General features: G+C 40.4%; 19 non-coding genes across 19 annotated transcripts; 5 read left to right on the top strand and 14 right to left on the bottom strand.

The window, feature by feature from the left end:
- Nucleotides 1-256: 256 nt before the first annotated feature.
- Trnar-acg (transfer RNA arginine (anticodon ACG)) lies at nt 257-329 on the bottom strand. Its single transcript has one exon. It is a non-coding gene; the product is annotated as a tRNA-Arg (tRNA).
- Nucleotides 330-4,797: 4,468 nt separating this feature from the next.
- Nucleotides 4,798-4,916, top strand: LOC130658401 (5S ribosomal RNA). The gene has a single exon (XR_008985616.1). It is a non-coding gene; the product is annotated as a 5S ribosomal RNA (ribosomal RNA).
- A 328-nt stretch (nt 4,917-5,244) lies between these two features.
- LOC130660352 (U1 spliceosomal RNA) lies at nt 5,245-5,409 on the bottom strand. Its single transcript, XR_008987552.1, has one exon. It is a non-coding gene; the product is annotated as a U1 spliceosomal RNA (small nuclear RNA).
- Nucleotides 5,410-5,594: 185 nt separating this feature from the next.
- Nucleotides 5,595-5,786, bottom strand: LOC130661476 (U2 spliceosomal RNA). The gene has a single exon (XR_008988667.1). It is a non-coding gene; the product is annotated as a U2 spliceosomal RNA (small nuclear RNA).
- A 322-nt stretch (nt 5,787-6,108) lies between these two features.
- Trnar-acg (transfer RNA arginine (anticodon ACG)) lies at nt 6,109-6,181 on the bottom strand. The gene has a single exon. It is a non-coding gene; the product is annotated as a tRNA-Arg (tRNA).
- Nucleotides 6,182-8,129: 1,948 nt separating this feature from the next.
- Nucleotides 8,130-8,248, top strand: LOC130658399 (5S ribosomal RNA). The gene has a single exon (XR_008985614.1). It is a non-coding gene; the product is annotated as a 5S ribosomal RNA (ribosomal RNA).
- A 328-nt stretch (nt 8,249-8,576) lies between these two features.
- LOC130660351 (U1 spliceosomal RNA) lies at nt 8,577-8,741 on the bottom strand. Its single transcript, XR_008987551.1, has one exon. It is a non-coding gene; the product is annotated as a U1 spliceosomal RNA (small nuclear RNA).
- A 185-nt stretch (nt 8,742-8,926) lies between these two features.
- LOC130661400 (U2 spliceosomal RNA) lies at nt 8,927-9,118 on the bottom strand. The gene has a single exon (XR_008988593.1). It is a non-coding gene; the product is annotated as a U2 spliceosomal RNA (small nuclear RNA).
- A 322-nt stretch (nt 9,119-9,440) lies between these two features.
- Nucleotides 9,441-9,513, bottom strand: Trnar-acg (transfer RNA arginine (anticodon ACG)). Its single transcript has one exon. It is a non-coding gene; the product is annotated as a tRNA-Arg (tRNA).
- Nucleotides 9,514-13,981: 4,468 nt separating this feature from the next.
- LOC130658398 (5S ribosomal RNA) lies at nt 13,982-14,100 on the top strand. The gene has a single exon (XR_008985613.1). It is a non-coding gene; the product is annotated as a 5S ribosomal RNA (ribosomal RNA).
- A 328-nt stretch (nt 14,101-14,428) lies between these two features.
- LOC130660451 (U1 spliceosomal RNA) lies at nt 14,429-14,593 on the bottom strand. Its single transcript, XR_008987651.1, has one exon. It is a non-coding gene; the product is annotated as a U1 spliceosomal RNA (small nuclear RNA).
- Nucleotides 14,594-14,778: 185 nt separating this feature from the next.
- On the bottom strand, nt 14,779-14,970 carry LOC130661399 (U2 spliceosomal RNA). The gene has a single exon (XR_008988591.1). It is a non-coding gene; the product is annotated as a U2 spliceosomal RNA (small nuclear RNA).
- Nucleotides 14,971-15,292: 322 nt separating this feature from the next.
- Trnar-acg (transfer RNA arginine (anticodon ACG)) lies at nt 15,293-15,365 on the bottom strand. The gene has a single exon. It is a non-coding gene; the product is annotated as a tRNA-Arg (tRNA).
- A 6,110-nt stretch (nt 15,366-21,475) lies between these two features.
- LOC130658396 (5S ribosomal RNA) lies at nt 21,476-21,594 on the top strand. Its single transcript, XR_008985612.1, has one exon. It is a non-coding gene; the product is annotated as a 5S ribosomal RNA (ribosomal RNA).
- Nucleotides 21,595-21,922: 328 nt separating this feature from the next.
- Nucleotides 21,923-22,087, bottom strand: LOC130660350 (U1 spliceosomal RNA). The gene has a single exon (XR_008987550.1). It is a non-coding gene; the product is annotated as a U1 spliceosomal RNA (small nuclear RNA).
- A 185-nt stretch (nt 22,088-22,272) lies between these two features.
- Nucleotides 22,273-22,464, bottom strand: LOC130661398 (U2 spliceosomal RNA). Its single transcript, XR_008988590.1, has one exon. It is a non-coding gene; the product is annotated as a U2 spliceosomal RNA (small nuclear RNA).
- A 322-nt stretch (nt 22,465-22,786) lies between these two features.
- Nucleotides 22,787-22,859, bottom strand: Trnar-acg (transfer RNA arginine (anticodon ACG)). Its single transcript has one exon. It is a non-coding gene; the product is annotated as a tRNA-Arg (tRNA).
- A 4,468-nt stretch (nt 22,860-27,327) lies between these two features.
- LOC130659947 (5S ribosomal RNA) lies at nt 27,328-27,446 on the top strand. The gene has a single exon (XR_008987150.1). It is a non-coding gene; the product is annotated as a 5S ribosomal RNA (ribosomal RNA).
- Nucleotides 27,447-27,774: 328 nt separating this feature from the next.
- On the bottom strand, nt 27,775-27,939 carry LOC130660349 (U1 spliceosomal RNA). Its single transcript, XR_008987549.1, has one exon. It is a non-coding gene; the product is annotated as a U1 spliceosomal RNA (small nuclear RNA).
- Nucleotides 27,940-27,978: the final 39 nt, after the last annotated feature.

Genomic DNA, 27,978 nt, shown 5'->3' with positions numbered 1-27,978 from the left:
TACTGTAAAGCTTACAACTGTCACCGCGTACGGATGGACGGCGACATAGTAAAAATCACGGCTGTTGATTTAGCCGTAGGATGGAGAGCGACTGTAGCGAGTGGATGGTAACTTACATGAATGCTAACAAAGGCGACGATACTAAGTGCGTGATATTACTTTCCAATATGTCTGCGTACATTCCGTTTATCAACGCATTACGCCAGAACGTGCGCGCGCGTTACACAGTAGACCATGCAGCCGAAATGCGACAGTGCGACCCTGCCAGGAGTCGAACCTGGAATCCCCTGATTCGTAGTCAGATGCCTTATCCATTGGGCCACAGGGCCATGCTTATGACTTCGCCCCATCGTCATTTTGGCTTGCGCATTCGTTTTACTTACGACAGAATTCTTCGTGTTTGTAGCCATGAAAGAAAGGGACTTCTGTGAGTGAATTTTTTTACTGTGGTCTAATAAAAAAGTCGAAACGCAGTGCCCAATATATGAATTGCTCCTAATAGCCGGAAACAGGCCGTGTCGATGATGTAGGCCGACATACGCAACGCAAACCAAAGAACGCTTTATGAAAATCCTAACACGAGCGCGGAAGAAGCCCAAATTAACAGACTAGATGTAATGCTGAAGACCTCAAACTCCAGCAGCTTCTCTTGCAGACTATTGCGTCGTACTACAAATAAAAATTAACATGCTTTCGCATAGTCGCGGCACCCAAAACGGACATTATACGATGTACAGAAACACACATTTCTGTTTTCGCGCCAAATCAATTCCCGGGAGTGGTACTTTTACGTCCGCATACTTCGCACCGTCTTAAATTATATCTCATTTACACGGTAATGTTTAGTATACTTCTACTGTGATAACAAGCATCGTTTATCGTTGGATTGTTGTAAGAAAACATTAAAAATGAGTGAAGCAGCTTCTCCAAAGAAAATCGCACCCAAGAAGAAACCTGCTGCAAAGAAGACAGCTGATCACCCTAAATATGTGGACATGATCAAGGCTGCTATCGCTACCCTAAAGGAACGCGGTGGTTCATCTCGCCAAGCTATTACAAAATATATTCATGCAAATTACAAAGTTGCTGAAAACTCAGATCATCATCTGAAAATGGCTCTTAAACGAGGAGTAACATCAGGCGATTTGATTCAAAATAAAGGCACTGGTGCTTCTGGATCATTCAAGCTAGGTCAGGTAAAAAAAGAAAAACCTAAGAAAAAGGCCGCAGCAAAAAAGCCAACGGCAAAGAAGCCTACTGCAAAGAAAAGTACACCAAAAAAGAAGCCAGCAAAGAAGAGCACGCCAAAGAAAGCAGCAAAGAAGCCTGCCACAAAGAAAGCCTCGGCTAAGAAACCAGCAGCTAAGAAACCCACAAAGAAGCCTGTTGCTAAAAAACCTGCAGCAAAGAAGGTCAAAAAGACTCCCAAAAAGGCAGCAAAGAAGACCGCAAAAAAATAATTTGTGTGTATCTGGCTATTACATTAACAAACGGCTATTTTTATAGCCACACATTTACAAAAAAACATTATCTTGGTACAAAGTTAAACTTGTTTAAGTCACTTAAACAGTTAAAAAAGAGTAAATTTAAGATTAGATTCCCTAAGTTTAAGTATTTTCGTTTTTAAATTTCTTATTTTCTTGCTTTTACTTTTCTTGCCCTTCATATTTTTAACATTGTCAAACTTTATGTAGCATAAAATTTTTATGTAGCATAAAATTTAAACAGAAAGCAGGACAAAGTTTGATATAAAAAGCTAGCCGTAATATTTTTTATGGATGTGTGGCTATAAAAATAGCCGTTTTTTGTTTGGTAAGATGCTTAGGCACGTTCCCCACGAATTCTTCTTGCCAACTGGATGTCTTTAGGCATGATTGTAACTCGTTTAGCGTGAATGGCACACAAGTTAGTATCCTCGAACAAACCAACAAGGTACGCTTCAGAAGCCTCTTGCAGAGCCATAACGGCTGTGCTCTGGAATCGCAGATCTGTTTTGAAGTCCTGAGCAATTTCTCGCACAAGACGCTGGAAAGGCAACTTGCGGATCAAGAGCTCGGTTGACTTCTGGTATCTTCTGATTTCTCTGAGAGCAACTGTACCAGGTCTGTAACGATGTGGTTTTTTCACTCCTCCAGTAGCTGGTGCGCTTTTCCTCGCAGCTTTAGTGGCGAGTTGTTTTCGTGGAGCCTTTCCTCCAGTAGATTTACGTGCAGTTTGCTTTGTACGAGCCATATTTTAAGAAGTCGATGTAGTACGGATACACAAGACGATCTAAAATGCACTATCGCGCCAAAGTTTTATTTCTCATATTGATTGACAGCTAAGGTTCAAAACAAACCATTTGATTGGTGCTAAGAAAGTAATTTCTGATTGGCTGCATAATGACATTACGCTCATTACTTTAACATTTTTATAAAATCTGTGTTTTTTGGCTACGGGAAAACGGCTGTATCTTCTGATACACAAAAGCTTTTGACTTTTTTTTTTTTTAGTAAGTAGCAGAAGGTTTGGCGAATTCCAACGATGCCAAATTTATTGCCTTACTGAAACATTAAGACCACGAATTTTTAAAAAAACTACAGTTTTACTTAAAAAAATGTACAAAATGTTCGGAACATTTTGTAATGACGCAACTCTATTGGTTAATTAGGGTGTTTCCACGAGCAGTAGGTAATTTTATGGCCTCTTTTTAAAGCTGTCTGAATTCTGTTAACTCAAACGTTGTTTTTGTACTCGTTCTGTACGCAACTATATCAATATGTCTGGACGCGGAAAAGGAGGTAAAGGATTGGGAAAAGGAGGTGCTAAACGTCACCGAAAAATTCTTCGTGATAACATTCAGGGAATCACAAAACCTGCTATTCGGCGTCTTGCTCGACGAGGTGGTGTCAAACGTATCTCTGGCCTTATCTATGAGGAAACCAGAGGTGTACTGAAGGTTTTCTTAGAGAATGTTATTCGTGATGCTGTAACCTACACAGAGCACGCTAAACGCAAGACCGTTACCGCTATGGATGTTGTTTATGCCTTAAAACGTCAAGGAAGAACTCTTTACGGATTCGGAGGTTAAGCGTTGTCATTGCTCAACAAAAACGGCTATTTTTATAGCCACAAATCTTTTAAAACATTACTTTGTGCACGCTTCCAAATTACACAATGTGTAAAGTCTTGTCACAGTTACATTTATTGCTATACGATACTATGTCATATATGACACAAAAAAAATTTAGAAATACTTTGTAGGGTTAATTTGCCTGGGAGTGTTTCCGTGAAAAGCTGGGTTAAGTTAAATGTAAGCAATAACATGGATCAATGTACTTGTCTTTTCTGCAAGTGCAGCTAATAATACGTATGAAAAGTGAAGCTAATCCACACACACATGGGGAAGTATTTTAAATGTAGGCTAGTGTTCTTAAGCACATTATTTAGAAGTTTTATTAACTTCGGTTAACTTGTAGTGACGCCAAGTAAATGTTTTTTTAAAGATGTGTGGTCTTAAAAAAGACCGTTTGTGTTTGGTAGACGTTGGTTTACTTGCTGCTTGTGTATTTTGTGACGGCTTTTGTTCCTTCACTGACTGCGTGTTTTGCAAGTTCTCCAGGCAAGAGAAGACGTACTGCGGTTTGAATTTCACGAGAAGAGATGGTCGACTTTTTGTTTTGAAGAGCCAAACGCGAAGCTTCGGAAGCAATGCGCTCAAAGATGTCGTTGACAAATGAGTTCATGATGCTCATAGCTTTGCTTGAAACTCCGACATCTGGGTGAACTTGTTTCAAAACATTGTAGATGTAAATAGCATAACTTTCCTTTCTCTTTCTCTTGCGTTTCTTTTCACCAGTTCCACCAATCTTTCCTCCTTTTTTGCCGGCTCTTTTTTCACCTTTCTTGGCTACTTTAGGTGCCTGTTTTCCTCCTTTAGCTGCTGCGTCAGACATGGTTAAAAATTTTTGCTACTTAACTTGTAAATAAGCATTAAACTGCAAGTCAAAACTTTTTGTTTATAAGTAAAAAAATCGGATCGAATTCGATCCGAAAACGCCGATACGCAATTTAATTGGTTAAAAAAAAAATCTTTTGTTTAATACTTAATTATGATTGGTTAAAAAAACATGATTTCGATCCTATTTTTATGATGAAAAAACGAGTAAAGTTTATTTCGTTAACACTTACGTTAAATATTCGTACGTTTTTGTATTAACTTACAAATCAAATCGCAGTTATGTCTGGACGTGGAAAAGGTGGAAAAGCTAAGGCTAAAGCCAAGACAAGATCCTCAAGAGCTGGACTTCAATTTCCAGTCGGTAGAGTGCATAGATTCCTTCGTAGAGGGCACTATGCTAACCGAATTGGATCTGGAGCACCAGTTTACTTAGCAGCCGTCTTGGAATATTTATCTGCTGAGATATTGGAGTTGGCTGGTAACGCAGCAAGAGACAACAAAAAAGCTAGGATTATTCCAAGACATTTACAATTGGCTGTTCGTAATGATGAAGAATTAAACAAACTTTTGAGCGGTGTAACCATTGCAGCTGGTGGTGTTTTGCCAAACATTCAAGCTGTCTTACTCCCAAAGAAGAACGACAAAGGACAGAAGAAGTAAACCGCTACACTCAGAAAACAACGGCTATTTTTATAGCCACACATCTTTAAAAAAACATTGTTTTTTTCACAAAACTATAACCTTAAAGTCTAATAGATAATCCATGCATACGCCTTGTCCTAAGTAACTCAAAGAAATTAAATAAAAAAATTTGATCACAACGTCAAAATAAATTGCACGTATTTGCACCTACTAATGTCTACGGCCATACCACGATGAACACACCCGTTCTCGTCTGATCACGGAAGTTAAGCATCGTCGGGCCGGGATAGTACTTGGATGGGGGACCGCCTGGGAACTCCCGGTGTCGTAGGCTTTTCATTTTCATTTGCTGTGATATATTTCTTGTTATAACAATTAAGGAACGTGGCGGTTGTTGAAAGTGTTTCCTATGACATTTTCCTACGACATTTTCAGGTGATAGTACGAGAAAAAAGAGCTTTCAAATGCATACAAACTCGATCTATTGCCGATCATCCAATAACCCTGACGGAATGGCAAATAAAATAAAATTCCGCCGCCTTCCGAGGACTTATATCGCAATCACGTTTCGTAACAGCCAAGCGAGGTTTTACCTTAGCGTTTAAGTCACCACCGACATTTGGCCGCGCAACTTTTCTAAGCTCATTCATTTTGACTTAAGGAGGGGGCGAGCGCGGACGCAGGCCCCCACTACCAGAAATTGTACGGTCGAGTTACTGACGTTTGCAGTAATCGCAGAGGTCAGCCCAAGCGTAGTGCAATGCAAGAGCCTCACTCTGGAAGAAAACCCTCATTGATCAGTCTTTACTTCCCCGTCAGGTAAGTATGAGTTGGAACTGCACCGTAGCATGAGGGTACCCTTCAAAGTTTGTTAATGCTTGTGGCTTGAGTGTGTTATAAACTGCCGTGTCGCGGGGCATAGGCTGTATTCTCCCCCAGTGTACGCGTTTTGTTCCCGCCGTAGACTATGCAGAGTGCCGTCGGAAAGAGGACTGCTATTATTCTTTTATTGCTTATGTGGGCCGCCATCGGTAATAGTGCAACACCTAGGCAACCCGTGGTCACGGCGTGAATGAATCCACCTCCATGACCCAAGGCCAAAAATCAGAATAATATACTGACCATTCAGAGAATGGCCTACCAGATATTAAACTGATAAGAACAGATACTACACTTGATCTTAGCCATTAGGCCGAGAAGCGATAAAGAACAAGCGTTGCCATGATAGGCATCGTCCACACACCGTAACTGCTTGTGGAGCATGTCACGTTACTGTAAAGCTTACAACTGTCACCGCGTACGGATGGACGGCGACATAGTAAAAATCACGGCTGTTGATTTAGCCGTAGGATGGAGAGCGACTGTAGCGAGTGGATGGTAACTTACATGAATGCTAACAAAGGCGACGATACTAAGTGCGTGATATTACTTTCCAATATGTCTGCGTACATTCCGTTTATCAACGCATTACGCCAGAACGTGCGCGCGCGTTACACAGTAGACCATGCAGCCGAAATGCGACAGTGCGACCCTGCCAGGAGTCGAACCTGGAATCCCCTGATTCGTAGTCAGATGCCTTATCCATTGGGCCACAGGGCCATGCTTATGACTTCGCCCCATCGTCATTTTGGCTTGCGCATTCGTTTTACTTACGACAGAATTCTTCGTGTTTGTAGCCATGAAAGAAAGGGACTTCTGTGAGTGAATTTTTTTACTGTGGTCTAATAAAAAAGTCGAAACGCAGTGCCCAATATATGAATTGCTCCTAATAGCCGGAAACAGGCCGTGTCGATGATGTAGGCCGACATACGCAACGCAAACCAAAGAACGCTTTATGAAAATCCTAACACGAGCGCGGAAGAAGCCCAAATTAACAGACTAGATGTAATGCTGAAGACCTCAAACTCCAGCAGCTTCTCTTGCAGACTATTGCGTCGTACTACAAATAAAAATTAACATGCTTTCGCATAGTCGCGGCACCCAAAACGGACATTATACGATGTACAGAAACACACATTTCTGTTTTCGCGCCAAATCAATTCCCGGGAGTGGTACTTTTACGTCCGCATACTTCGCACCGTCTTAAATTATATCTCATTTACACGGTAATGTTTAGTATACTTCTACTGTGATAACAAGCATCGTTTATCGTTGGATTGTTGTAAGAAAACATTAAAAATGAGTGAAGCAGCTTCTCCAAAGAAAATCGCACCCAAGAAGAAACCTGCTGCAAAGAAGACAGCTGATCACCCTAAATATGTGGACATGATCAAGGCTGCTATCGCTACCCTAAAGGAACGCGGTGGTTCATCTCGCCAAGCTATTACAAAATATATTCATGCAAATTACAAAGTTGCTGAAAACTCAGATCATCATCTGAAAATGGCTCTTAAACGAGGAGTAACATCAGGCGATTTGATTCAAACTAAAGGCACTGGTGCTTCTGGATCATTCAAGCTAGGTCAGGTAAAAAAAGAAAAACCTAAGAAAAAGGCCGCAGCAAAAAAGCCAACGGCAAAGAAGCCTACTGCAAAGAAAAGTACACCAAAAAAGAAGCCAGCAAAGAAGAGCACGCCAAAGAAAGCAGCAAAGAAGCCTGCCACAAAGAAAGCCTCGGCTAAGAAACCAGCAGCTAAGAAACCCACAAAGAAGCCTGTTGCTAAAAAACCTGCAGCAAAGAAGGTCAAAAAGACTCCCAAAAAGGCAGCAAAGAAGACCGCAAAAAAATAATTTGTGTGTATCTGGCTATTACATTAACAAACGGCTATTTTTATAGCCACACATGACGCCGATACGCAATTTAATTGGTTAAAAAAAAAATCTTTTGTTTAATACTTAATTATGATTGGTTAAAAAAACATGATTTCGATCCTATTTTTATGATGAAAAAACGAGTAAAGTTTATTTCGTTAACACTTACGTTAAATATTCGTACGTTTTTGTATTAACTTACAAATCAAATCGCAGTTATGTCTGGACGTGGAAAAGGTGGAAAAGCTAAGGCTAAAGCCAAGACAAGATCCTCAAGAGCTGGACTTCAATTTCCAGTCGGTAGAGTGCATAGATTCCTTCGTAGAGGGCACTATGCTAACCGAATTGGATCTGGAGCACCAGTTTACTTAGCAGCCGTCTTGGAATATTTATCTGCTGAGATATTGGAGTTGGCTGGTAACGCAGCAAGAGACAACAAAAAAGCTAGGATTATTCCAAGACATTTACAATTGGCTGTTCGTAATGATGAAGAATTAAACAAACTTTTGAGCGGTGTAACCATTGCAGCTGGTGGTGTTTTGCCAAACATTCAAGCTGTCTTACTCCCAAAGAAGAACGACAAAGGACAGAAGAAGTAAACCGCTACACTCAGAAAACAACGGCTATTTTTATAGCCACACATCTTTAAAAAAACATTGTTTTTTTCACAAAACTATAACCTTAAAGTCTAATAGATAATCCATGCATACGCCTTGTCCTAAGTAACTCAAAGAAATTAAATAAAAAAATTTGATCACAACGTCAAAATAAATTGCACGTATTTGCACCTACTAATGTCTACGGCCATACCACGATGAACACACCCGTTCTCGTCTGATCACGGAAGTTAAGCATCGTCGGGCCGGGATAGTACTTGGATGGGGGACCGCCTGGGAACTCCCGGTGTCGTAGGCTTTTCATTTTCATTTGCTGTGATATATTTCTTGTTATAACAATTAAGGAACGTGGCGGTTGTTGAAAGTGTTTCCTATGACATTTTCCTACGACATTTTCAGGTGATAGTACGAGAAAAAAGAGCTTTCAAATGCATACAAACTCGATCTATTGCCGATCATCCAATAACCCTGACGGAATGGCAAATAAAATAAAATTCCGCCGCCTTCCGAGGACTTATATCGCAATCACGTTTCGTAACAGCCAAGCGAGGTTTTACCTTAGCGTTTAAGTCACCACCGACATTTGGCCGCGCAACTTTTCTAAGCTCATTCATTTTGACTTAAGGAGGGGGCGAGCGCGGACGCAGGCCCCCACTACCAGAAATTGTACGGTCGAGTTACTGACGTTTGCAGTAATCGCAGAGGTCAGCCCAAGCGTAGTGCAATGCAAGAGCCTCACTCTGGAAGAAAACCCTCATTGATCAGTCTTTACTTCCCCGTCAGGTAAGTATGAGTTGGAACTGCACCGTAGCATGAGGGTACCCTTCAAAGTTTGTTAATGCTTGTGGCTTGAGTGTGTTATAAACTGCCGTGTCGCGGGGCATAGGCTGTATTCTCCCCCAGTGTACGCGTTTTGTTCCCGCCGTAGACTATGCAGAGTGCCGTCGGAAAGAGGACTGCTATTATTCTTTTATTGCTTATGTGGGCCGCCATCGGTAATAGTGCAACACCAAGGCAACCCGTGGTCACGGCGTGAATGAATCCACCTCCATGACCCAAGGCCAAAAATCAGATTAATATACTGACCATTCAGAGAATGGCCTACCAGATATTAAACTGATAAGAACAGATACTACACTTGATCTTAGCCATTAGGCCGAGAAGCGATAAAGAACAAGCGTTGCCATGATAGGCATCGTCCACACACCGTAACTGCTTGTGGAGCATGTCACGTTACTGTAAAGCTTACAACTGTCACCGCGTACGGATGGACGGCGACATAGTAAAAATCACGGCTGTTGATTTAGCCGTAGGATGGAGAGCGACTGTAGCGAGTGGATGGTAACTTACATGAATGCTAACAAAGGCGACGATACTAAGTGCGTGATATTACTTTCCAATATGTCTGCGTACATTCCGTTTATCAACGCATTACGCCAGAACGTGCGCGCGCGTTACACAGTAGACCATGCAGCCGAAATGCGACAGTGCGACCCTGCCAGGAGTCGAACCTGGAATCCCCTGATTCGTAGTCAGATGCCTTATCCATTGGGCCACAGGGCCATGCTTATGACTTCGCCCCATCGTCATTTTGGCTTGCGCATTCGTTTTACTTACGACAGAATTCTTCGTGTTTGTAGCCATGAAAGAAAGGGACTTCTGTGAGTGAATTTTTTTACTGTGGTCTAATAAAAAAGTCGAAACGCAGTGCCCAATATATGAATTGCTCCTAATAGCCGGAAACAGGCCGTGTCGATGATGTAGGCCGACATACGCAACGCAAACCAAAGAACGCTTTATGAAAATCCTAACACGAGCGCGGAAGAAGCCCAAATTAACAGACTAGATGTAATGCTGAAGACCTCAAACTCCAGCAGCTTCTCTTGCAGACTATTGCGTCGTACTACAAATAAAAATTAACATGCTTTCGCATAGTCGCGGCACCCAAAACGGACATTATACGATGTACAGAAACACACATTTCTGTTTTCGCGCCAAATCAATTCCCGGGAGTGGTACTTTTACGTCCGCATACTTCGCACCGTCTTAAATTATATCTCATTTACACGGTAATGTTTAGTATACTTCTACTGTGATAACAAGCATCGTTTATCGTTGGATTGTTGTAAGAAAACATTAAAAATGAGTGAAGCAGCTTCTCCAAAGAAAATCGCACCCAAGAAGAAACCTGCTGCAAAGAAGACAGCTGATCACCCTAAATATGTGGACATGATCAAGGCTGCTATCGCTACCCTAAAGGAACGCGGTGGTTCATCTCGCCAAGCTATTACAAAATATATTCATGCAAATTACAAAGTTGCTGAAAACTCAGATCATCATCTGAAAATGGCTCTTAAACGAGGAGTAACATCAGGCGATTTGATTCAAACTAAAGGCACTGGTGCTTCTGGATCATTCAAGCTAGGTCAGGTAAAAAAAGAAAAACCTAAGAAAAAGGCCGCAGCAAAAAAGCCAACGGCAAAGAAGCCTACTGCAAAGAAAAGTACACCAAAAAAGAAGCCAGCAAAGAAGAGCACGCCAAAGAAAGCAGCAAAGAAGCCTGCCACAAAGAAAGCCTCGGCTAAGAAACCAGCAGCTAAGAAACCCACAAAGAAGCCTGTTGCTAAAAAACCTGCAGCAAAGAAGGTCAAAAAGACTCCCAAAAAGGCAGCAAAGAAGACCGCAAAAAAATAATTTGTGTGTATCTGGCTATTACATTAACAAACGGCTATTTTTATAGCCACACATTTACAAAAAAACATTATCTTGGTACAAAGTTAAACTTGTTTAAGTCACTTAAACAGTTAAAAAAGAGTAAATTTAAGATTAGATTCCCTAAGTTTAAGTATTTTCGTTTTTAAATTTCTTATTTTCTTGCTTTTACTTTTCTTGCCCTTCATATTTTTAACATTGTCAAACTTTATGTAGCATAAAATTTTTATGTAGCATAAAATTTAAACAGAAAGCAGGACAAAGTTTGATATAAAAAGCTAGCCGTAATATTTTTTATGGATGTGTGGCTATAAAAATAGCCGTTTTTTGTTTGGTAAGATGCTTAGGCACGTTCCCCACGAATTCTTCTTGCCAACTGGATGTCTTTAGGCATGATTGTAACTCGTTTTGCGTGAATGGCACACAAGTTAGTATCCTCGAACAAGCCAACAAGGTACGCTTCAGAAGCCTCTTGCAGAGCCATAACGGCTGTGCTCTGGAATCGCAGATCTGTTTTGAAGTCCTGAGCAATTTCTCGCACAAGACGCTGGAAAGGCAACTTGCGGATCAAGAGCTCGGTTGACTTCTGGTATCTTCTGATTTCTCTGAGAGCAACTGTACCAGGTCTGTAACGATGTGGTTTTTTCACTCCTCCAGTAGCTGGTGCGCTTTTCCTCGCAGCTTTAGTGGCGAGTTGTTTTCGTGGAGCCTTTCCTCCAGTAGATTTACGTGCAGTTTGCTTTGTACGAGCCATATTTTAAGAAGTCGATGTAGTACGGATACACAAGACGGTCTAAAATGCACTATCGCGCCAAAGTTTTATTTCTCATATTGATTGACAGCTAAGGTTCAAAACAAACCATTTGATTGGTGCTAAGAAAGTAATTTCTGATTGGCTGCATAATGACATTACGCTCATTACTTTAACATTTTTATAAAATCTGTGTTTTTTGGCTACGGGAAAACGGCTGTATCTTCTGATACACAAAAGCTTTTGACTTTTTTTTTTTTTAGTAAGTAGCAGAAGGTTTGGCGAATTCCAACGATGCCAAATTTATTGCCTTACTGAAACATTAAGACCACGAATTTTTAAAAAAACTACAGTTTTACTTAAAAAAATGTACAAAATGTTCGGAACATTTTGTAATGACGCAACTCTATTGGTTAATTAGGGTGTTTCCACGAGCAGTAGGTAATTTTATGGCCTCTTTTTAAAGCTGTCTGAATTCTGTTAACTCAAACGTTGTTTTTGTACTCGTTCTGTACGCAACTATATCAATATGTCTGGACGCGGAAAAGGAGGTAAAGGATTGGGAAAAGGAGGTGCTAAACGTCACCGAAAAATTCTTCGTGATAACATTCAGGGAATCACAAAACCTGCTATTCGGCGTCTTGCTCGACGAGGTGGTGTCAAACGTATCTCTGGCCTTATCTATGAGGAAACCAGAGGTGTACTGAAGGTTTTCTTAGAGAATGTTATTCGTGATGCTGTAACCTACACAGAGCACGCTAAACGCAAGACCGTTACCGCTATGGATGTTGTTTATGCCTTAAAACGTCAAGGAAGAACTCTTTACGGATTCGGAGGTTAAGCGTTGTCATTGCTCAACAAAAACGGCTATTTTTATAGCCACAAATCTTTTAAAACATTACTTTGTGCACGCTTCCAAATTACACAATGTGTAAAGTCTTGTCACAGTTACATTTATTGCTATACGATACTATGTCATATATGACACAAAAAAAATTTAGAAATACTTTGTAGGGTTAATTTGCCTGGGAGTGTTTCCGTGAAAAGCTGGGTTAAGTTAAATGTAAGCAATAACATGGATCAATGTACTTGTCTTTTCTGCAAGTACAGCTAATAATACGTATGAAAAGTGAAGCTAATCCACACACACATGGGGAAGTATTTTAAATGTAGGCTAGTGTTCTTAAGCACATTATTTAGAAGTTTTATTAACTTCGGTTAACTTGTAGTGACGCCAAGTAAATGTTTTTTTAAAGATGTGTGGTCTTAAAAAAGACCGTTTGTGTTTGGTAGACGTTGGTTTACTTGCTGCTTGTGTATTTTGTGACGGCTTTTGTTCCTTCACTGACTGCGTGTTTTGCAAGTTCTCCAGGCAAGAGAAGACGTACTGCGGTTTGAATTTCACGAGAAGAGATGGTCGACTTTTTGTTTTGAAGAGCCAAACGCGAAGCTTCGGAAGCAATGCGCTCAAAGATGTCGTTGACAAATGAGTTCATGATGCTCATAGCTTTGCTTGAAACTCCGACATCTGGGTGAACTTGTTTCAAAACATTGTAGATGTAAATAGCATAACTTTCCTTTCTCTTTCTCTTGCGTTTCTTTTCACCAGTTCCACCAATCTTTCCTCCTTTTTTGCCGGCTCTTTTTTCACCTTTCTTGGCTACTTTAGGTGCCTGTTTTCCTCCTTTAGCTGCTGCGTCAGACATGGTTAAAAATTTTTGCTACTTAACTTGTAAATAAGCATTAAACTGCAAGTCAAAACTTTTTGTTTATAAGTAAAAAAATCGGATCGAATTCGATCCGAAAACGCCGATACGCAATTTAATTGGTTAAAAAAAAAATCTTTTGTTTAATACTTAATTATGATTGGTTAAAAAAACATGATTTCGATCCTATTTTTATGATGAAAAAACGAGTAAAGTTTATTTCGTTAACACTTACGTTAAATATTCGTACGTTTTTGTATTAACTTACAAATCAAATCGCAGTTATGTCTGGACGTGGAAAAGGTGGAAAAGCTAAGGCTAAAGCCAAGACAAGATCCTCAAGAGCTGGACTTCAATTTCCAGTCGGTAGAGTGCATAGATTCCTTCGTAGAGGGCACTATGCTAACCGAATTGGATCTGGAGCACCAGTTTACTTAGCAGCCGTCTTGGAATATTTATCTGCTGAGATATTGGAGTTGGCTGGTAACGCAGCAAGAGACAACAAAAAAGCTAGGATTATTCCAAGACATTTACAATTGGCTGTTCGTAATGATGAAGAATTAAACAAACTTTTGAGCGGTGTAACCATTGCAGCTGGTGGTGTTTTGCCAAACATTCAAGCTGTCTTACTCCCAAAGAAGAACGACAAAGGACAGAAGAAGTAAACCGCTACACTCAGAAAACAACGGCTATTTTTATAGCCACACATCTTTAAAAAAACATTGTTTTTTTCACAAAACTATAACCTTAAAGTCTAATAGATAATCCATGCATACGCCTTGTCCTAAGTAACTCAAAGAAATTAAATAAAAAAATTTGATCACAACGTCAAAATAAATTGCACGTATTTGCACCTACTAATGTCTACGGCCATACCACGATGAACACACCCGTTCTCGTCTGATCACGGAAGTTAAGCATCGTCGGGCCGGGATAGTACTTGGATGGGGGACCGCCTGGGAACTCCCGGTGTCGTAGGCTTTTCATTTTCATTTGCTGTGATATATTTCTTGTTATAACAATTAAGGAACGTGGCGGTTGTTGAAAGTGTTTCCTATGACATTTTCCTACGACATTTTCAGGTGATAGTACGAGAAAAAAGAGCTTTCAAATGCATACAAACTCGATCTATTGCCGATCATCCAATAACCCTGACGGAATGGCAAATAAAATAAAATTCCGCCGCCTTCCGAGGACTTATATCGCAATCACGTTTCGTAACAGCCAAGCGAGGTTTTACCTTAGCGTTTAAGTCACCACCGACATTTGGCCGCGCAACTTTTCTAAGCTCATTCATTTTGACTTAAGGAGGGGGCGAGCGCGGACGCAGGCCCCCACTACCAGAAATTGTACGGTCGAGTTACTGACGTTTGCAGTAATCGCAGATGTCAGCCCAAGCGTAGTGCAATGCAAGAGCCTCACTCTGGAAGAAAACCCTCATTGATCAGTCTTTACTTCCCCGTCAGGTAAGTATGAGTTGGAACTGCACCGTAGCATGAGGGTACCCTTCAAAGTTTGTTAATGCTTGTGGCTTGAGTGTGTTATAAACTGCCGTGTCGCGGGGCATAGGCTGTATTCTCCCCCAGTGTACGCGTTTTGTTCCCGCCGTAGACTATGCAGAGTGCCGTCGGAAAGAGGACTGCTATTATTCTTTTATTGCTTATGTGGGCCGCCATCGGTAATAGTGCAACACCAAGGCAACCCGTGGTCACGGCGTGAATGAATCCACCTCCATGACCCAAGGCCAAAAATCAGATTAATATACTGACCATTCAGAGAATGGCCTACCAGATATTAAACTGATAAGAACAGATACTACACTTGATCTTAGCCATTAGGCCGAGAAGCGATAAAGAACAAGCGTTGCCATGATAGGCATCGTCCACACACCGTAACTGCTTGTGGAGCATGTCACGTTACTGTAAAGCTTACAACTGTCACCGCGTACGGATGGACGGCGACATAGTAAAAATCACGGCTGTTGATTTAGCCGTAGGATGGAGAGCGACTGTAGCGAGTGGATGGTAACTTACATGAATGCTAACAAAGGCGACGATACTAAGTGCGTGATATTACTTTCCAATATGTCTGCGTACATTCCGTTTATCAACGCATTACGCCAGAACGTGCGCGCGCGTTACACAGTAGACCATGCAGCCGAAATGCGACAGTGCGACCCTGCCAGGAGTCGAACCTGGAATCCCCTGATTCGTAGTCAGATGCCTTATCCATTGGGCCACAGGGCCATGCTTATGACTTCGCCCCATCGTCATTTTGGCTTGCGCATTCGTTTTACTTACGACAGAATTCTTCGTGATTGTAGCCATGAAAGAAAGGGACTTCTGTGAGTGAATTTTTTTACTGTGGTCTAATAAAAAAGTCGAAACGCAGTGCCCAATATATGAATTGCTCCTAATAGCCGGAAACAGGCCGTGTCGATGATGTAGGCCGACATACGCAACGCAAACCAAAGAACGCTTTATGAAAATCCTAACACGAGCGCGGAAGAAGCCCAAATTAACAGACTAGATGTAATGCTGAAGACCTCAAACTCCAGCAGCTTCTCTTGCAGACTATTGCGTCGTACTACAAATAAAAATTAACATGCTTTCGCATAGTCGCGGCACCCAAAACGGACATTATACGATGTACAGAAACACACATTTCTGTTTTCGCGCCAAATCAATTCCCGGGAGTGGTACTTTTACGTCCGCATACTTCGCACCGTCTTAAATTATATCTCATTTACACGGTAATGTTTAGTATACTTCTACTGTGATAACAAGCATCGTTTATCGTTGGATTGTTGTAAGAAAACATTAAAAATGAGTGAAGCAGCTTCTCCAAAGAAAATCGCACCCAAGAAGAAACCTGCTGCAAAGAAGACAGCTGATCACCCTAAATATGTGGACATGATCAAGGCTGCTATCGCTACCCTAAAGGAACGCGGTGGTTCATCTCGCCAAGCTATTACAAAATATATTCATGCAAATTACAAAGTTGCTGAAAACTCAGATCATCATCTGAAAATGGCTCTTAAACGAGGAGTAACATCAGGCGATTTGATTCAAACTAAAGGCACTGGTGCTTCTGGATCATTCAAGCTAGGTCAGGTAAAAAAAGAAAAACCTAAGAAAAAGGCCGCAGCAAAAAAGCCAACGGCAAAGAAGCCTACTGCAAAGAAAAGTACACCAAAAAAGAAGCCAGCAAAGAAGAGCACGCCAAAGAAAGCAGCAAAGAAGCCTGCCACAAAGAAAGCCTCGGCTAAGAAACCAGCAGCTAAGAAACCCACAAAGAAGCCTGTTGCTAAAAAACCTGCAGCAAAGAAGGTCAAAAAGACTCCCAAAAAGGCAGCAAAGAAGACCGCAAAAAAATAATTTGTGTGTATCTGGCTATTACATTAACAAACGGCTATTTTTATAGCCACACATTTATAAAAAAACATTATCTTGGTACAAAGTTAAACTTGTTTAAGTCACTTAAACAGTTAAAAAAGAGTAAATTTAAGATTAGATTCCCTAAGTTTAAGTATTTTCGTTTTTAAATTTCTTATTTTCTTGCTTTTACTTTTCTTGCCCTTCATATTTTTAACATTGTCAAACTTTATGTAGCATAAAATTTTTATGTAGCATAAAATTTAAACAGAAAGCAGGACAAAGTTTGATATAAAAAGCTAGCCGTAATATTTTTTATGGATGTGTGGCTATAAAAATAGCCGTTTTTTGTTTGGTAAGATGCTTAGGCACGTTCCCCACGAATTCTTCTTGCCAACTGGATGTCTTTAGGCATGATTGTAACTCGTTTTGCGTGAATGGCACACAAGTTAGTATCCTCGAACAAGCCAACAAGGTACGCTTCAGAAGCCTCTTGCAGAGCCATAACGGCTGTGCTCTGGAATCGCAGATCTGTTTTGAAGTCCTGAGCAATTTCTCGCACAAGACGCTGGAAAGGCAACTTGCGGATCAAGAGCTCGGTTGACTTCTGGTATCTTCTGATTTCTCTGAGAGCAACTGTACCAGGTCTGTAACGATGTGGTTTTTTCACTCCTCCAGTAGCTGGTGCGCTTTTCCTCGCAGCTTTAGTGGCGAGTTGTTTTCGTGGAGCCTTTCCTCCAGTAGATTTACGTGCAGTTTGCTTTGTACGAGCCATATTTTAAGAAGTCGATGTAGTACGGATACACAAGACGGTCTAAAATGCACTATCGCGCCAAAGTTTTATTTCTCATATTGATTGACAGCTAAGGTTCAAAACAAACCATTTGATTGGTGCTAAGAAAGTAATTTCTGATTGGCTGCATAATGACATTACGCTCATTACTTTAACATTTTTATAAAATCTGTGTTTTTTGGCTACGGGAAAACGGCTGTATCTTCTGATACACAAAAGCTTTTGACTTTTTTTTTTTTTAGTAAGTAGCAGAAGGTTTGGCGAATTCCAACGATGCCAAATTTATTGCCTTACTGAAACATTAAGACCACGAATTTTTAAAAAAACTACAGTTTTACTTAAAAAAATGTACAAAATGTTCGGAACATTTTGTAATGACGCAACTCTATTGGTTAATTAGGGTGTTTCCACGAGCAGTAGGTAATTTTATGGCCTCTTTTTAAAGCTGTCTGAATTCTGTTAACTCAAACGTTGTTTTTGTACTCGTTCTGTACGCAACTATATCAATATGTCTGGACGCGGAAAAGGAGGTAAAGGATTGGGAAAAGGAGGTGCTAAACGTCACCGAAAAATTCTTCGTGATAACATTCAGGGAATCACAAAACCTGCTATTCGGCGTCTTGCTCGACGAGGTGGTGTCAAACGTATCTCTGGCCTTATCTATGAGGAAACCAGAGGTGTACTGAAGGTTTTCTTAGAGAATGTTATTCGTGATGCTGTAACCTACACAGAGCACGCTAAACGCAAGACCGTTACCGCTATGGATGTTGTTTATGCCTTAAAACGTCAAGGAAGAACTCTTTACGGATTCGGAGGTTAAGCGTTGTCATTGCTCAACAAAAACGGCTATTTTTATAGCCACAAATCTTTTAAAACATTACTTTGTGCACGCTTCCAAATTACACAATGTGTAAAGTCTTGTCACAGTTACATTTATTGCTATACGATACTATGTCATATATGACACAAAAAAAATTTAGAAATACTTTGTAGGGTTAATTTGCCTGGGAGTGTTTCCGTGAAAAGCTGGGTTAAGTTAAATGTAAGCAATAACATGGATCAATGTACTTGTCTTTTCTGCAAGTACAGCTAATAATACGTACGCATAAAATTTAAACAGAAAGCAGGACAAAGTTTGATATAAAAAGCTAGCCGTAATATTTTTTATGGATGTGTGGCTATAAAAATAGCCGTTTTTTGTTTGGTAAGATGCTTAGGCACGTTCCCCACGAATTCTTCTTGCCAACTGGATGTCTTTAGGCATGATTGTAACTCGTTTTGCGTGAATGGCACACAAGTTAGTATCCTCGAACAAGCCAACAAGGTACGCTTCAGAAGCCTCTTGCAGAGCCATAACGGCTGTGCTCTGGAATCGCAGATCTGTTTTGAAGTCCTGAGCAATTTCTCGCACAAGACGCTGGAAAGGCAACTTGCGGATCAAGAGCTCGGTTGACTTCTGGTATCTTCTGATTTCTCTGAGAGCAACTGTACCAGGTCTGTAACGATGTGGTTTTTTCACTCCTCCAGTAGCTGGTGCGCTTTTCCTCGCAGCTTTAGTGGCGAGTTGTTTTCGTGGAGCCTTTCCTCCAGTAGATTTACGTGCAGTTTGCTTTGTACGAGCCATATTTTAAGAAGTCGATGTAGTACGGATACACAAGACGGTCTAAAATGCACTATCGCGCCAAAGTTTTATTTCTCATATTGATTGACAGCTAAGGTTCAAAACAAACCATTTGATTGGTGCTAAGAAAGTAATTTCTGATTGGCTGCATAATGACATTACGCTCATTACTTTAACATTTTTATAAAATCTGTGTTTTTTGGCTACGGGAAAACGGCTGTATCTTCTGATACACAAAAGCTTTTGACTTTTTTTTTTTTTAGTAAGTAGCAGAAGGTTTGGCGAATTCCAACGATGCCAAATTTATTGCCTTACTGAAACATTAAGACCACGAATTTTTAAAAAAACTACAGTTTTACTTAAAAAAATGTACAAAATGTTCGGAACATTTTGTAATGACGCAACTCTATTGGTTAATTAGGGTGTTTCCACGAGCAGTAGGTAATTTTATGGCCTCTTTTTAAAGCTGTCTGAATTCTGTTAACTCAAACGTTGTTTTTGTACTCGTTCTGTACGCAACTATATCAATATGTCTGGACGCGGAAAAGGAGGTAAAGGATTGGGAAAAGGAGGTGCTAAACGTCACCGAAAAATTCTTCGTGATAACATTCAGGGAATCACAAAACCTGCTATTCGGCGTCTTGCTCGACGAGGTGGTGTCAAACGTATCTCTGGCCTTATCTATGAGGAAACCAGAGGTGTACTGAAGGTTTTCTTAGAGAATGTTATTCGTGATGCTGTAACCTACACAGAGCACGCTAAACGCAAGACCGTTACCGCTATGGATGTTGTTTATGCCTTAAAACGTCAAGGAAGAACTCTTTACGGATTCGGAGGTTAAGCGTTGTCATTGCTCAACAAAAACGGCTATTTTTATAGCCACAAATCTTTTAAAACATTACTTTGTGCACGCTTCCAAATTACACAATGTGTAAAGTCTTGTCACAGTTACATTTATTGCTATACGATACTATGTCATATATGACACAAAAAAAATTTAGAAATACTTTGTAGGGTTAATTTGCCTGGGAGTGTTTCCGTGAAAAGCTGGGTTAAGTTAAATGTAAGCAATAACATGGATCAATGTACTTGTCTTTTCTGCAAGTACAGCTAATAATACGTATGAAAAGTGAAGCTAATCCACACACACATGGGGAAGTATTTTAAATGTAGGCTAGTGTTCTTAAGCACATTATTTAGAAGTTTTATTAACTTCGGTTAACTTGTAGTGACGCCAAGTAAATGTTTTTTTAAAGATGTGTGGTCTTAAAAAAGACCGTTTGTGTTTGGTAGACGTTGGTTTACTTGCTGCTTGTGTATTTTGTGACGGCTTTTGTTCCTTCACTGACTGCGTGTTTTGCAAGTTCTCCAGGCAAGAGAAGACGTACTGCGGTTTGAATTTCACGAGAAGAGATGGTCGACTTTTTGTTTTGAAGAGCCAAACGCGAAGCTTCGGAAGCAATGCGCTCAAAGATGTCGTTGACAAATGAGTTCATGATGCTCATAGCTTTGCTTGAAACTCCGACATCTGGGTGAACTTGTTTCAAAACATTGTAGATGTAAATAGCATAACTTTCCTTTCTCTTTCTCTTGCGTTTCTTTTCACCAGTTCCACCAATCTTTCCTCCTTTTTTGCCGGCTCTTTTTTCACCTTTCTTGGCTACTTTAGGTGCCTGTTTTCCTCCTTTAGCTGCTGCGTCAGACATGGTTAAAAATTTTTGCTACTTAACTTGTAAATAAGCATTAAACTGCAAGTCAAAACTTTTTGTTTATAAGTAAAAAAATCGGATCGAATTCGATCCGAAAACGCCGATACGCAATTTAATTGGTTAAAAAAAAAATCTTTTGTTTAATACTTAATTATGATTGGTTAAAAAAACATGATTTCGATCCTATTTTTATGATGAAAAAACGAGTAAAGTTTATTTCGTTAACACTTACGTTAAATATTCGTACGTTTTTGTATTAACTTACAAATCAAATCGCAGTTATGTCTGGACGTGGAAAAGGTGGAAAAGCTAAGGCTAAAGCCAAGACAAGATCCTCAAGAGCTGGACTTCAATTTCCAGTCGGTAGAGTGCATAGATTCCTTCGTAGAGGGCACTATGCTAACCGAATTGGATCTGGAGCACCAGTTTACTTAGCAGCCGTCTTGGAATATTTATCTGCTGAGATATTGGAGTTGGCTGGTAACGCAGCAAGAGACAACAAAAAAGCTAGGATTATTCCAAGACATTTACAATTGGCTGTTCGTAATGATGAAGAATTAAACAAACTTTTGAGCGGTGTAACCATTGCAGCTGGTGGTGTTTTGCCAAACATTCAAGCTGTCTTACTCCCAAAGAAGAACGACAAAGGACAGAAGAAGTAAACCGCTACACTCAGAAAACAACGGCTATTTTTATAGCCACACATCTTTAAAAAAACATTGTTTTTTTCACAAAACTATAACCTTAAAGTCTAATAGATAATCCATGCATACGCCTTGTCCTAAGTAACTCAAAGAAATTAAATAAAAAAATTTGATCACAACGTCAAAATAAATTGCACGTATTTGCACCTACTAATGTCTACGGCCATACCACGATGAACACACCCGTTCTCGTCTGATCACGGAAGTTAAGCATCGTCGGGCCGGGATAGTACTTGGATGGGGGACCGCCTGGGAACTCCCGGTGTCGTAGGCTTTTCATTTTCATTTGCTGTGATATATTTCTTGTTATAACAATTAAGGAACGTGGCGGTTGTTGAAAGTGTTTCCTATGACATTTTCCTACGACATTTTTAGGTGATAGTACGAGAAAAAAGAGCTTTCAAATGCATACAAACTCGATCTATTGCCGATCATCCAATAACCCTGACGGAATGGCAAATAAAATAAAATTCCGCCGCCTTCCGAGGACTTATATCGCAATCACGTTTCGTAACAGCCAAGCGAGGTTTTACCTTAGCGTTTAAGTCACCACCGACATTTGGCCGCGCAACTTTTCTAAGCTCATTCATTTTGACTTAAGGAGGGGGCGAGCGCGGACGCAGGCCCCCACTACCAGAAATTGTACGGTCGAGTTACTGACGTTTGCAGTAATCGCAGAGGTCAGCCCAAGCGTAGTGCAATGCAAGAGCCTCACTCTGGAAGAAAACCCTCATTGATCAGTCTTTACTTCCCCGTCAGGTAAGTATGAGTTGGAACTGCACCGTAGCATGAGGGTACCCTTCAAAGTTTGTTAATGCTTGTGGCTTGAGTGTGTTATAAACTGCCGTGTCGCGGGGCATAGGCTGTATTCTCCCCCAGTGTACGCGTTTTGTTCCCGCCGTAGACTATGCAGAGTGCCGTCGGAAAGAGGACTGCTATTATTCTTTTATTGCTTATGTGGGCCGCCATCGGTAATAGTGCAACACCAAGGCAACCCGTGGTCACGGCGTGAATGAATCCACCTCCATGACCCAAGGCCAAAAATCAGATTAATATACTGACCATTCAGAGAATGGCCTACCAGATATTAAACTGATAAGAACAGATACTACACTTGATCTTAGCCATTAGGCCGAGAAGCGATAAAGAACAAGCGTTGCCATGATAGGCATCGTCCACACACCGTAACTGCTTGTGGAGCATGTCACGTTACTGTAAAGCTTACAACTGTCACCGCGTACGGATGGACGGCGACATAGTAAAAATCACGGCTGTTGATTTAGCCGTAGGATGGAGAGCGACTGTAGCGAGTGGATGGTAACTTACATGAATGCTAACAAAGGCGACGATACTAAGTGCGTGATATTACTTTCCAATATGTCTGCGTACATTCCGTTTATCAACGCATTACGCCAGAACGTGCGCGCGCGTTACACAGTAGACCATGCAGCCGAAATGCGACAGTGCGACCCTGCCAGGAGTCGAACCTGGAATCCCCTGATTCGTAGTCAGATGCCTTATCCATTGGGCCACAGGGCCATGCTTATGACTTCGCCCCATCGTCATTTTGGCTTGCGCATTCGTTTTACTTACGACAGAATTCTTCGTGTTTGTAGCCATGAAAGAAAGGGACTTCTGTGAGTGAATTTTTTTACTGTGGTCTAATAAAAAAGTCGAAACGCAGTGCCCAATATATGAATTGCTCCTAATAGCCGGAAACAGGCCGTGTCGATGATGTAGGCCGACATACGCAACGCAAACCAAAGAACGCTTTATGAAAATCCTAACACGAGCGCGGAAGAAGCCCAAATTAACAGACTAGATGTAATGCTGAAGACCTCAAACTCCAGCAGCTTCTCTTGCAGACTATTGCGTCGTACTACAAATAAAAATTAACATGCTTTCGCATAGTCGCGGCACCCAAAACGGACATTATACGATGTACAGAAACACACATTTCTGTTTTCGCGCCAAATCAATTCCCGGGAGTGGTACTTTTACGTCCGCATACTTCGCACCGTCTTAAATTATATCTCATTTACACGGTAATGTTTAGTATACTTCTACTGTGATAACAAGCATCGTTTATCGTTGGATTGTTGTAAGAAAACATTAAAAATGAGTGAAGCAGCTTCTCCAAAGAAAATCGCACCCAAGAAGAAACCTGCTGCAAAGAAGACAGCTGATCACCCTAAATATGTGGACATGATCAAGGCTGCTATCGCTACCCTAAAGGAACGCGGTGGTTCATCTCGCCAAGCTATTACAAAATATATTCATGCAAATTACAAAGTTGCTGAAAACTCAGATCATCATCTGAAAATGGCTCTTAAACGAGGAGTAACATCAGGCGATTTGATTCAAACTAAAGGCACTGGTGCTTCTGGATCATTCAAGCTAGGTCAGGTAAAAAAAGAAAAACCTAAGAAAAAGGCCGCAGCAAAAAAGCCAACGGCAAAGAAGCCTACTGCAAAGAAAAGTACACCAAAAAAGAAGCCAGCAAAGAAGAGCACGCCAAAGAAAGCAGCAAAGAAGCCTGCCACAAAGAAAGCCTCGGCTAAGAAACCAGCAGCTAAGAAACCCACAAAGAAGCCTGTTGCTAAAAAACCTGCAGCAAAGAAGGTCAAAAAGACTCCCAAAAAGGCAGCAAAGAAGACCGCAAAAAAATAATTTGTGTGTATCTGGCTATTACATTAACAAACGGCTATTTTTATAGCCACACATTTACAAAAAAACATTATCTTGGTACAAAGTTAAACTTGTTTAAGTCACTTAAACAGTTAAAAAAGAGTAAATTTAAGATTAGATTCCCTAAGTTTAAGTATTTTCGTTTTTAAATTTCTTATTTTCTTGCTTTTACTTTTCTTGCCCTTCATATTTTTAACATTGTCAAACTTTATGTAGCATAAAATTTTTATGTAGCATAAAATTTAAACAGAAAGCAGGACAAAGTTTGATATAAAAAGCTAGCCGTAATATTTTTTATGGATGTGTGGCTATAAAAATAGCCGTTTTTTGTTTGGTAAGATGCTTAGGCACGTTCCCCACGAATTCTTCTTGCCAACTGGATGTCTTTAGGCATGATTGTAACTCGTTTTGCGTGAATGGCACACAAGTTAGTATCCTCGAACAAGCCAACAAGGTACGCTTCAGAAGCCTCTTGCAGAGCCATAACGGCTGTGCTCTGGAATCGCAGATCTGTTTTGAAGTCCTGAGCAATTTCTCGCACAAGACGCTGGAAAGGCAACTTGCGGATCAAGAGCTCGGTTGACTTCTGGTATCTTCTGATTTCTCTGAGAGCAACTGTACCAGGTCTGTAACGATGTGGTTTTTTCACTCCTCCAGTAGCTGGTGCGCTTTTCCTCGCAGCTTTAGTGGCGAGTTGTTTTCGTGGAGCCTTTCCTCCAGTAGATTTACGTGCAGTTTGCTTTGTACGAGCCATATTTTAAGAAGTCGATGTAGTACGGATACACAAGACGGTCTAAAATGCACTATCGCGCCAAAGTTTTATTTCTCATATTGATTGACAGCTAAGGTTCAAAACAAACCATTTGATTGGTGCTAAGAAAGTAATTTCTGATTGGCTGCATAATGACATTACGCTCATTACTTTAACATTTTTATAAAATCTGTGTTTTTTGGCTACGGGAAAACGGCTGTATCTTCTGATACACAAAAGCTTTTGACTTTTTTTTTTTTTAGTAAGTAGCAGAAGGTTTGGCGAATTCCAACGATGCCAAATTTATTGCCTTACTGAAACATTAAGACCACGAATTTTTAAAAAAACTACAGTTTTACTTAAAAAAATGTACAAAATGTTCGGAACATTTTGTAATGACGCAACTCTATTGGTTAATTAGGGTGTTTCCACGAGCAGTAGGTAATTTTATGGCCTCTTTTTAAAGCTGTCTGAATTCTGTTAACTCAAACGTTGTTTTTGTACTCGTTCTGTACGCAACTATATCAATATGTCTGGACGCGGAAAAGGAGGTAAAGGATTGGGAAAAGGAGGTGCTAAACGTCACCGAAAAATTCTTCGTGATAACATTCAGGGAATCACAAAACCTGCTATTCGGCGTCTTGCTCGACGAGGTGGTGTCAAACGTATCTCTGGCCTTATCTATGAGGAAACCAGAGGTGTACTGAAGGTTTTCTTAGAGAATGTTATTCGTGATGCTGTAACCTACACAGAGCACGCTAAACGCAAGACCGTTACCGCTATGGATGTTGTTTATGCCTTAAAACGTCAAGGAAGAACTCTTTACGGATTCGGAGGTTAAGCGTTGTCATTGCTCAACAAAAACGGCTATTTTTATAGCCACAAATCTTTTAAAACATTACTTTGTGCACGCTTCCAAATTACACAATGTGTAAAGTCTTGTCACAGTTACATTTATTGCTATACGATACTATGTCATATATGACACAAAAAAAATTTAGAAATACTTTGTAGGGTTAATTTGCCTGGGAGTGTTTCCGTGAAAAGCTGGGTTAAGTTAAATGTAAGCAATAACATGGATCAATGTACTTGTCTTTTCTGCAAGTACAGCTAATAATACGTATGAAAAGTGAAGCTAATCCACACACACATGGGGAAGTATTTTAAATGTAGGCTAGTGTTCTTAAGCACATTATTTAGAAGTTTTATTAACTTCGGTTAACTTGTAGTGACGCCAAGTAAATGTTTTTTTAAAGATGTGTGGTCTTAAAAAAGACCGTTTGTGTTTGGTAGACGTTGGTTTACTTGCTGCTTGTGTATTTTGTGACGGCTTTTGTTCCTTCACTGACTGCGTGTTTTGCAAGTTCTCCAGGCAAGAGAAGACGTACTGCGGTTTGAATTTCACGAGAAGAGATGGTCGACTTTTTGTTTTGAAGAGCCAAACGCGAAGCTTCGGAAGCAATGCGCTCAAAGATGTCGTTGACAAATGAGTTCATGATGCTCATAGCTTTGCTTGAAACTCCGACATCTGGGTGAACTTGTTTCAAAACATTGTAGATGTAAATAGCATAACTTTCCTTTCTCTTTCTCTTGCGTTTCTTTTCACCAGTTCCACCAATCTTTCCTCCTTTTTTGCCGGCTCTTTTTTCACCTTTCTTGGCTACTTTAGGTGCCTGTTTTCCTCCTTTAGCTGCTGCGTCAGACATGGTTAAAAATTTTTGCTACTTAACTTGTAAATAAGCATTAAACTGCAAGTCAAAACTTTTTGTTTATAAGTAAAAAAATCGGATCGAATTCGATCCGAAAACGCCGATACGCAATTTAATTGGTTAAAAAAAAAATCTTTTGTTTAATACTTAATTATGATTGGTTAAAAAAACATGATTTCGATCCTATTTTTATGATGAAAAAACGAGTAAAGTTTATTTCGTTAACACTTACGTTAAATATTCGTACGTTTTTGTATTAACTTACAAATCAAATCGCAGTTATGTCTGGACGTGGAAAAGGTGGAAAAGCTAAGGCTAAAGCCAAGACAAGATCCTCAAGAGCTGGACTTCAATTTCCAGTCGGTAGAGTGCATAGATTCCTTCGTAGAGGGCACTATGCTAACCGAATTGGATCTGGAGCACCAGTTTACTTAGCAGCCGTCTTGGAATATTTATCTGCTGAGATATTGGAGTTGGCTGGTAACGCAGCAAGAGACAACAAAAAAGCTAGGATTATTCCAAGACATTTACAATTGGCTGTTCGTAATGATGAAGAATTAAACAAACTTTTGAGCGGTGTAACCATTGCAGCTGGTGGTGTTTTGCCAAACATTCAAGCTGTCTTACTCCCAAAGAAGAACGACAAAGGACAGAAGAAGTAAACCGCTACACTCAGAAAACAACGGCTATTTTTATAGCCACACATCTTTAAAAAAACATTGTTTTTTTCACAAAACTATAACCTTAAAGTCTAATAGATAATCCATGCATACGCCTTGTCCTAAGTAACTCAAAGAAATTAAATAAAAAAATTTGATCACAACGTCAAAATAAATTGCACGTATTTGCACCTACTAATGTCTACGGCCATACCACGATGAACACACCCGTTCTCGTCTGATCACGGAAGTTAAGCATCGTCGGGCCGGGATAGTACTTGGATGGGGGACCACCTGGGAACTCCCGGTGTCGTAGGCTTTTCATTTTCATTTGCTGTGATATATTTCTTGTTATAACAATTAAGGAACGTGGCGGTTGTTGAAAGTGTTTCCTATGACATTTTCCTACGACATTTTCAGGTGATAGTACGAGAAAAAAGAGCTTTCAAATGCATACAAACTCGATCTATTGCCGATCATCCAATAACCCTGACGGAATGGCAAATAAAATAAAATTCCGCCGCCTTCCGAGGACTTATATCGCAATCACGTTTCGTAACAGCCAAGCGAGGTTTTACCTTAGCGTTTAAGTCACCACCGACATTTGGCCGCGCAACTTTTCTAAGCTCATTCATTTTGACTTAAGGAGGGGGCGAGCGCGGACGCAGGCCCCCACTACCAGAAATTGTACGGTCGAGTTACTGACGTTTGCAGTAATCGCAGAGGTCAGCCCAAGCGTAGTGCAATGCAAGAGCCTCACTCTGGAAGAAAACCCTCATTGATCAGTCTTTACTTCCCCGTCAGGTAAGTATGAGTTGGAACTGCACCGTAGCATGAGGGTACCCTTCAAA

This window comes from Hydractinia symbiolongicarpus, chromosome 9, assembly GCF_029227915.1.
Source record: "Hydractinia symbiolongicarpus strain clone_291-10 chromosome 9, HSymV2.1, whole genome shotgun sequence".
In the NCBI taxonomy this organism is placed as follows: Eukaryota; Metazoa; Cnidaria; class Hydrozoa; order Anthoathecata; family Hydractiniidae; genus Hydractinia; species Hydractinia symbiolongicarpus.
This window is presented reverse-complemented; position numbering and strand designations above follow the sequence as displayed.